This window comes from Oncorhynchus tshawytscha, linkage group LG24 (genome assembly GCF_018296145.1).
Source record: "Oncorhynchus tshawytscha isolate Ot180627B linkage group LG24, Otsh_v2.0, whole genome shotgun sequence".
In the NCBI taxonomy this organism is placed as follows: Eukaryota; Metazoa; Chordata; class Actinopteri; order Salmoniformes; family Salmonidae; genus Oncorhynchus; species Oncorhynchus tshawytscha.
In genome coordinates, this window is record NC_056452.1 from 5,183,374 (window position 1) to 5,193,504 (window position 10,131).

The 10,131-nt window shown below is 41.7% G+C and overlaps 1 long non-coding RNA gene across 3 annotated transcripts; it reads right to left on the reverse strand.

Annotated features, from left to right (window-relative positions):
• Nucleotides 1-5,289: 5,289 nt before the first annotated feature.
• LOC112223317 lies at nucleotides 5,290-9,339 on the reverse strand. Of its 3 annotated transcripts, XR_006079773.1 has the most exons (5): nucleotides 9,200-9,339; nucleotides 7,554-7,631; nucleotides 6,940-6,997; nucleotides 6,582-6,775; nucleotides 5,290-6,299 (listed from the first exon to the last, which is right to left on the reverse strand). It is a non-coding gene; the product is annotated as an uncharacterized LOC112223317 (long non-coding RNA). The 3 variants fall into 3 exon arrangements; XR_006079772.1 differs by having other exon boundaries at nucleotides 6,940-7,631; XR_006079771.1 differs by having other exon boundaries at nucleotides 6,582-7,631.
• Nucleotides 9,340-10,131: the final 792 nt, after the last annotated feature.

The following is a 10,131-nucleotide window of genomic DNA, read 5'->3' on the forward strand; positions in this document are numbered from 1 at the left end:
GCCTCGTCCACGTCTCCTGATGTACTGGCCTGTCTCCTGGTAGCGCCTCCATGCTCTGGACACTACGCTGACAGACACAGCAAACCTTCTTGCCACAGCTCGCATTGATGTGCCATCCTGGATGAGCTGCACTACCTGAGCCACTTGTGTGGGTTGTAGACTCTGTCTCATGCTACTACTAGAGTGAAATCACCGCCAGCATTCAAAAGTGACCAAAACATCAGCCATGAAGCATAGGAACAGAGAAGTGGTCTGTGGTCACCACCTGCAGAACCACTCCTTTATTGGGGGTGTCTTGCTAATTGCCTATAATTTCCACCTGTTGTCTATTCCATTTGCACAACAGCATGTTCAATTTATTGTCAATCAGTGTTGCTTCCTAAGTGGACAGTTTGATTTCGCAGAAGTGTGATTGTGTTGCTTAAGTGTTCCCTTTATTTTTTTGAGCAGTGTATATATATATATATATATATATATATATATCGCACACACACACCCGTTCAAAGGTTTGGGGTCACTTAAAAATGTCCTTGTTTTTTAAAGAAAAGCACATTTTTTGTTCATTGAAATAGCATCAAATTGATCAGAAATACAGTGTAGACATTGTTAATGTTGTAAATGACTAGTGTAGATGGAAGCGGCAGATTTTTTATGGAATATCTACATAGGCGTACAGAGGCCCATTATCAGAAACCGTCACTCCTGTGTTGCAATGGCACGTTGTGTTAGCTAATCCAAGTTTATCATTTTAAAAGGCTAATTGATCATTAGAAAACCCTTTGCAATTATGTTAGCTCAGCTGAAAACTGTTGTTCTGATTAAAGAAGCAATCAAACTGGCCTTCAATAGACTAGTTGAGTATCTGGAGCATCAGCATTTGTGGGTTCGATTACAGGCTCAAAATGGCCAGAAACAAAGAACTTTCTTCTGAAACTCGTCAGTCTATTCTAGTTCTGAGAAATAGCTATTCCGTGCGAGAAATTGCCAAGAATCTGAGGATCTCGTACAAAGCTGTGTACTACTCCCTTCACAGAACAGTGCAAACTGGCAGAATAGAAAGAGGAGTGGGAGGCCCCGGTGCACAAACACCGCAAAACACCAGCATCAACGTCAGCAGGGAAGAGGCGACTCCGGGATGCTGGCCTTATAGGCAGAGTTGCAAAGGAAACGCCATATCTCAAACTGGCCAATAAAAACAAAAGATTAAGATGTGCATAACAACACAGACATTATACAGGGGAACTACTGCCTAGAAGGCCAGCATTCTAAAATTTATGAAATGGTTATTTTTCCTCATCAATCTACACACAATACCCTATAATGACAAAGAAAAAACATGTTTACATTTTTTTTTACAAATAAAAAGCTGAAATATAACATTTACAGATGTATTCAGACACTTTACTCAGTACTTTGTTGAAGCACCTTTGGCAGTGATTACAGCCTTGAGTCTTCTTGAGCCCCATAGCATGATGCTGCCACCAACATGCTTCAACATATAGGGAAGGTGCCAAGTTTCCTCCAGACATGACGCTTGGCATTCAGGCCAAAATAGTTCAATCTTGGTTTCATCAGACCAGATAATCTTGCTTCTCATGGTCTGAGAGTCTGATAGGTGCCTTTCAGCAAATTCCAAGCGGGCTGTCATGTGCCTTTTACTCAGGAGTGGCTTCCGTCTGGCCACTCTAACATAAAAGGTCTGATGGTGGAGTGCTGCAGAGATGGTTGTCCTTCTGGAAGATTCTACCATCTCCGCAGAGGAACTTTGGAGCTCCTTCAGAGTGAACATAAGGTTCTTGGTCACCTCTCTGACCAAGGCCCTTCTCCCCTGATTGCTCAGTTTGGCCGGGCGGCCAGCTCTAGGAAGAGTCTTAGTGGTTCCAGACTTCTTCCATTTAAGAATGATGGAGGCCACTGTGTTCTTGGGGACCATCAATGCTACAGAAAGGTTTTGGTACCCTTTCGCCAGATCTGTGCCTTGACACAAGGATTGACACAAGGATTGGGTTTTGTTCTGACATGAACATTGGGGACCTTATTTGGACAGGTGTGTGCCTTTCCAAATCATGTCCAATCAATTGAATTTACCACAGGTGGACTCCAATGAAGTTGTAGAAACATCTCAAGGATGATCAATGGAAACAGGATGTAACTCAATTTTAGTCACATAGTAATGGGTCTGAACACTTATGTATGTAAGGTATCTGTTTTTTATTTTATATAAATTTGCAAACATTTCTAAAAACCTGTTTTTGCTTTGTCATTATGGGTTAGTGTGTAGATTGATGAGGAAAAACATTAATTTTTTTTTTTTTAGAAAAAGGCTGTAAAGTAACTAAATGTGGGAAAAGGAAAGGGTTTCTGAATACTTTCCAAATGCGCTGTATGTATGTATGTATGTATGTATGTATGTATGTATGTATGTGCAGTATATACACTAAACAGAAATATAAAAGCAGCATGCAACAGTGTCAAAGATTTTACTGAGATACAGTTCATAAACTCAGCAAAAAAAAGAAACCTCCCCTTTTCAGGATGCGGTCTTTCAAAGATAATTCGTAAAAATCCAAATAACTTCACAGATCTTCATTGTAAATGGTTTAAACACTGTTTCCCATGCTTGTTCAATGACCCATAAACAATTAATGAACATGCACCTGTGGAATAGTCATTAAGACACTAACAGCTTACAGATGGTAGGCAATTAAGGTCACAGTTATGAAAACATAGGACACTAAAGAGGCCTTTCTACTGACTCTGAAAAACACCAATGGAAAGATGCCCAGGGTCCCTGCTCATCTGCGTGAACGTGCCTTAGACATGCTGGAAGGAGGCATGAGGACTAGAGATACTGTGAGATGCCTAAGACAGCGCTACAGCGAGACAGGATGGACAGCTGATCGTCCTCCCAGTGGCAGACCACGTGTAACAACAACTGCACAGGATCGGTACATCCAAACATCACACCTGCTTGACAGGTAAAGGATGGCAACAAAAACTGCCCGAGTTACACCAGGAACGCACAATCCCTCCATCAGTGCTCAGACTGTCCGCAATAGGCTGAGAGAGGCTGGACTGAGGGCTTGTAGGCCTGTTGAAAGGCAGGTCCTCACAGACATCGCCAGCAACAACGTTGCCTATAGGCACAAACCCACTGTCGCTGGACCAGACAGGACTGGCAAAAAAAGAGCTCTTCACTGACAAGTCATGATTTTGTCTCACCAGGGTGATGGTCGGATTCGCGTTTATTGTCAAAGGAATGAGCATTACACCTAGGCCTGTACTCTGGACACAGGATCGATTTGGAGGTGGAGGGTCCGTCATTGTCTGTGACAGCATCATCAGACTGAGCTTGTTGTCTCAACGCTGTGCGTTACAAGGAAGACATCCTCCTCCCTCATGTGGTACCCTTCTTGCAGGCTCATCCTGACATTACACTCCAGCATGACAATGCCACCAGCCATACTAATCGTTCTGTGTGTGATTTCCTGCAAGACAGGAATGTCAGTGTTCTGCCATGGCCAGCAACGAGCCTGGATCTCGATCCCATTGAGCACGTCTGGGACCTCAGAAATGTCCAGGAACTTGCAGGTGCCTTGGTGGAAGAGTGGGGTAACATCTAACAGCAATAACTGGCAAATCTGGTGCAGTCCATGAGGAGGAGATGCACTACAGTGCTTAATGCAGCTGGTGGCCACACCAGATACTGACTCTTACTTTTGATTTTGACCCCCCTTTGTTCAGGGACACATTATTCCATTTCTGTTAGTCACATGTCTGTGGAACCTGTTCAGTTTGTGTCTCAGTTGTTGAATCTTGTTATGTTCATACACATATTTACACATGTTAAGTTTGCTGAAAATAAACGCAGTTGACAGTGAGAGGAAGTTTCTTTTTTTGCTGAGTTTAAAAGGAAATCAGTCAATTTAAATAAATTCATTAGGGCCTAATATATGGATTTTATATGCCTGGGAATACAGATATTTAAAAAGAAATGTAGGGGCGTGGATCAGAAAACCTGAGTATCTGGTGTGACCACCATCTGACTCATGAAGCACAACACATCTCCTTCGTATAGAGTTGATCCGGCTTTTGATTGTGGCCTTTAGAATGTTGTCACACTTCTCTTCAATGACTGTGCAAAGTTGCTGAATATAATACAATTGTGTTCATTGTCCGTAGTTTATGCCTGCCCATACCATAACCCCACCACCATGTGGCACTCCGTTCACAACATTGACTACACACCTCTGCCATGTGTTACAGTTGAAACCGGAATTAATCCTTGAAGAGAACACTTCTCCAGTATGAGCATTTTCCCACTGAAGTCGGTTACATTGCAGTCAGGTCAAGACCCTGGTGAGGACGACGAGCATGCACATGAGCTTCCCTGAGGCGGTTTCTGACAGTTTGTGCAGAAATGATTTGGTTGTGAAAACCCACAGTTTCATCAGCTGTCAGGGTGGCTGGTCTCAGACGATCCCGCTGGTGAAGAAGCCGGATGTGGTGGTCCTGGGCTGGCGCGGTTGGACATATTGCCAAATTCTCTAAAACAATGTTAGTTGGTATTATTGTAAAAAATGTACACTCAATTCTCTGGCAATAGCTCTGCTGGACATTCCTGCAGTCAGCACGCCAATTGCACGCTACCTGAAATCTTGAGACATCTGTGGCATTGTGTTATGTGTCAAAACTGCACCTTTTAGAGTGGCCTTTTATTGTCCCCAGCACATTAGCTTCTTGATATGCCACACCTTTCAGTTGGATGGATTATCTTGGCAACGGAGAAATGCTTACTAACAGGGTTTTAACAAGGTAAACACATTTGTTCACAAAATTTGAGAGAAATAAGCTTTTTGTTCATATGGAACATTTCTGGGACCTTTTATTTCAGCTCATGAAACATGGGACCAAGACTTCACATTTTGCGTTTATACTTTTGCATAAAGTAAGTAACCCAATCAACATTAGTCGTACGTCGAGACCCCTCCGGCGACCACCCCATTATCTCCTCAAATGTATACAGATGAAATCATCTGCTCAGACAGTGGTGAGTTTTCGCATACAATAGTTTCCCGCTGAACTACCATTTTGCTTAAAGATATTTTGTTTTGGCATTCTTTGTTTTGGTTGTGAATGTATGGGGGAAAATGAAGAGGCTCTTCCTGAATTATCATTCATATCTATTTATTGAGTGCCTATAATCTATGGACTTGGCTAGTTGGCTTCAGCAATGCTAAACAGACAATAATATGCATGGTACAGAAATGTAGGCTACAAACTACAGTATGAATCAGGTCGTTAGGGACAACCATTAAAATAATTTTAATTCAATGACAACACAGTATGAACAGTAATGTACACAGTATGAACCAGTCTGCTAGCCCACAGCCATTTAACACTAGAACTGCTCAGTCAGTATTTTTGACTGCTCATGAAAAAAAGATACATATTTTACAGACACTCTTATCCAGAGAAATGTACTGGAACAATTAAGGTTAAGTGGCATGCTCAAGGGCACAGGCAGATGTTTCACCTAGTTGGCTTGGGGATTCAAACCAGCAATCTTTCAGTCATTGGCCCGATGTGCTTAACCACTAAGCTACCTGCCGCCCTCTAGGTTAGGATCAGTGAGTACCCAGAGGCTCCTTTCAAACACAAATATTTAGGAGATATATCCTAATATAATATGAATTGGACATAAAGGGGTTTGCACAATTTCTCTCATATCTTGAGAATTGAGACACCTAGGACTGTTCAGAGGACCTCAGCTCAGACTCCCCTGGGGTAAGTGTGATGGTGAAATGCAGGGCACAGTTAAAGACACTGTGGGAAAGGAGGCAATTCAGTCTAATTTGCGCTCCATAGTCAGGCCTTCTGAGCTTTGGCGAGTCTGGAGCATCTTCTGGACCATGTCCTTCCACTAGTCGTCTGAGATCTCCTGAGCCCCGGTCAGGATGGCCAGAGAGGGCAGGGCCACTGCTGCCATGGTTAGCTACACCAGCTCCATGCGGTCTTCATCCATGAGGATGGAGGCTGCGTTGCACTGAGCAGCGGCTCCTTCTGGTCCTCCTTCTCTGCCAATTATAAAGTCATGCCTCCCCTCCTTGACTTTTCCTAAATGAGTCTATATAACAGACTGCCATTGTTAGAATCTTAATATCATAAACAGAGCTGTAATTATAACCAGTTTTAGAAGGGCATGCCATTTTTTGAAAGGTTTTCCTCCTCCTGACCCTAGGGCCTGCTCTGCTCTTTCTCCCAACAATGGAAGGTGCCATGCCAAGTTGATAATCACCCTGGTAATTGCCAAAAAAACAGAACCTAAATTATACCAAAACGGATTTTACACATATAACAGATGAAATACACTATATATACAAAAGTATGTGGACACCAGTGGAGGCTGGTAACTTGAACAATTGAGGAGGATGGGAGACCCACAGTATTGGCGCAAAATGCATGTAGATGGCAAAGCGTGTTTAAAAAATCGTCAAAGACGGATTATTTTAACCTCAAGCATTTAATAAAGGCATTTATAGCACAGTATTATGGGGAATGGGAATGAGAGCGCTACTTACAGTGTTGGGAAGGGATCACAGCAGTGATTGAATGAGGGTATGAGGCATGAGTTGAGGTGTTCAGAGGTTCGACTTCAGTGAAGGACGGGGGTTGAGGTGTTCATAGACTTTAGTGCAGGACAGGCTCATCATGGATGGATGGATGGTGTTTGGAGAGAGCTCAACTCTTCCACTGAGGGCAGGACAGGATTTAACTGGGAGGACAAAAAACAATAACACAACACAGTTAGACAAAAGAGCTAAAAATGAGTTAGTTCAGGCAAGGATTAAAATCATTGATGTGTAATAATATGATTATGTTTGTATGTGTGATTGACTCTACATACAGTAATGAGAGAAAATGTATAAGTGTACTCACAGTGCTTGGACAGGAAACATTCAATTTGCTAGTGAATGACCGGGCAAATGAAATGTGGCTTCAGTTCATGTCCGGAGAGAGATGACAACAGTAGCTGAGTGGTCATCATCTCTTAATAAGGATCAGACCCTTTTTTCCAATTTCTGCCTAAATGACATACCCAAATCTAACTGCCTGTATCTCCAGAACCTGAACCAAGGATATGCATATTCTTGATACCATTTGAAAGGAAACACTTTGAAGTTTATGGAAGTCTGTGGAAATTTGAAATTAATGTAGGAAAATATAACACATTAGATCTGGAAAAAGATAATACAATCATTTGGAAATGCAAGAGAAAGGCCATCCATTGATATAGGATTATGGGTGTGAATTTAGATGTTGTCCACAAGATGGCAGCAGTATGTGTGCAAAGGTTCAGACTGATCCAGTGAAGAATTACATCTGCCAGGAGTTTGCCCAAATGTTCTGAATTGGTCAAATTAAAAATGTTCAAGTACATAACTATAGAGAACATACAAAAATGATATGGTAATAAAAACATTTATGTTTACAAGCTCCCAGGAATGTCATACATGATGGATCATTAGCTTCCCTACAGAAAAGACACCTACCTTCAAACATCTAGATGGCCGGGCAGGATGTGTGTGGAGCCAGGGACAGCAGTGGGGTCAAACTGTAGAACCCAGTTGCTACATTTGAATAAAAAAAATTGTTTAATTTTTTTAAAAACTCACTACATTTTATCTCTGGGAACTTCAGGATGACAAATCAAAGCAAGTTACTGAATGCGAGTACATTATTTACCTTCAGAGGTGAATGTACCAAACCAGTTGCCGTGATAAAGTGTTTGTTGTTGTAGACTATCCTCAAACATTGCATTTTTTTTGCTGTAATAGCTACTGTAAATTGGACACTGCAGTTAGATTAACAAGAATTTAAGCTTTCTGCCCAAATAAGACATCCTTTTTTTTTTTTTTTAAGCAGGCAAGTCAGTTAAGAACAAATTCTTATTTAGAATTGCAGCCTATCCCAGCCAAAGCTGGGCCAATTGTGGAGAGTCCCAATCACAGCCAGATGTGATGCAGCTTGGATTTGAACCAGCTACTGCAGTGACAGCTCTTGCATTGAGATGCAGTGTCTTAGACCACTACTCCACTCAGGAGCCCAGAAAGTTGGCTGTTGCTTACAATGTCATTCTAGTCACATTATCGCATATTGAACAACAACTGTCCCGGTTTAGGGACACTGATCCCATAGAGGTTATTAATCAGGGAACAGGAGGGGAGCTAGCTGTAAATACAAATAGCATATACATTCCATTACAGTTGCACCATTGTATGTTTGGGCAACAGGTTTCTCCATGAATATAAACTCAGACGTTTCAGAAATCAAAGTCAAACACAGACTGAGAAATCAAAGTATGCCAAGAAATGTTCCTGGATAAAGCCCTGATCATCCTGACGATAACTGACAACTGCAAGCAGACTGGTTGCACCATAGGTCCCAAAATGGTGGGGCATTTTTTTCCCTTATCTGTTAGCCTAACCAGGAAAACTCTGGACTATATTTATATTAGATTAATAGGGGAACATCCTCTACCCAGACAGAGACAACAACTGATAGACAATAGAACTCACAGGGCTGAGCTTGCTTTATGCATGTTTGCATCATGCAGGCCTATGCAACTGAAAGCCTAGTAAAACAAACTCAAATCTGTCATCAATATTATGTTGATTGATTCATTCCAGTTAATAATTTTGGATTGAAAACGTATAGGCAGCCTAGCCAGCCCAAGCTTGGATATAAACCAAATTTGATCACATTGACTATAAATACATAAAGGTTACCAATTTGTTTACCCTGACCAGATGGACAGGGAGTATAGGCTGTATGCAGCTGCTATTATTAGTAGCCTACAGTTGATCAGACTGAAGAATTGTCTCCTTTTCATCCCATTCAGCATGTCAGATCTCTGTATAGGTGTAGCCTAGACTGCTGCAACATTTCTGTAATTAGTTTTTTCTTGTGTCTGTCCAGAGTGATTATGTGTTATCTCCTTTGCTAAATAAATACAGAAGGAAAGTGACTGCCGGAACGCGCGCAAAAAAATGCCCTGCGTCAACCTCTCTCTTTAATCTCACTTTTAATGGATGATGCGATGGAAGCTGTCAAATCATTCTCTATTGATTTCGACATCATAGAAAAGACAGTCGAAAGCTCCATGTTCAGCAAGTAAAGCGTCGCAACATGCAATTACCTCCGCAATCTCATTGTAGTTGCCCTTGTTAGCGGAACTTTCCCTCTCATCGTGTCCTCTAAAAGCCAATTGTTGCATGCCCAAAAATGCAGTGGTGTCGATAAACCGCTACAACATCGCTGTTTCTTTTTACTTTCTCATGGTGTGACGTAGTTTGAATACGTAGACCTTCATCCTGTCACGCCTGCTCCCACTCCTCCTCCCTGGCGCGGCGCCAGGCTACCCGTCATCATACACTCATGTTGCAAACAATAAGCGCAGCTGCACTCATTGGCAGTGTTGCCAATTTATCGACTTAGTCACTATATTTAGCGAGTATTCAGACCCCTATAGTGACACATTTTCAAAAAAGCGACTAGCGACCAATCTAGCGACTTTTTCTGGTGTTATTGGAGACTTTTGCAGACTCTGACGTGAAAGCACGTATCATTCTTACTCTTCTATCGTTCTTACTCTTCTACGTCACACCATGAGAAAGTAAAAAGAAACAGCGATGTTGTAGCGGTTTATCGACACCACTGCATTTTTGGGCATGCAATAATTGGCTTTTAGAGGACACGATGAGAGGGAGAGTTCCGCTAACAACTGACTTGCCTAATTAAATAAAGGTTACACTAAGAGCATAACATTTCAACACCATAATTGTAGTCTAGCCAATACACAAACAGAGATTCAATGACAATAAAAATCTCATCGATTTATCAAGACCAGTCCCTATGCTTGTCTCAGAGCAGTGTGAAACAGTGCTAAAATTGTTGTAAGCTATTGCTTCTAACTTCAATATGCGCTTTAAATAAATAAGACCTACACGACTTTTAATAGCACATTACTCAACACTAATGAGACTCATGTCGCCTACCGTAGGCCTACAGTATATAAAAAAATATGACGTGACTCTCTGCCAATAATTACATATACAGGATTGGAGGATT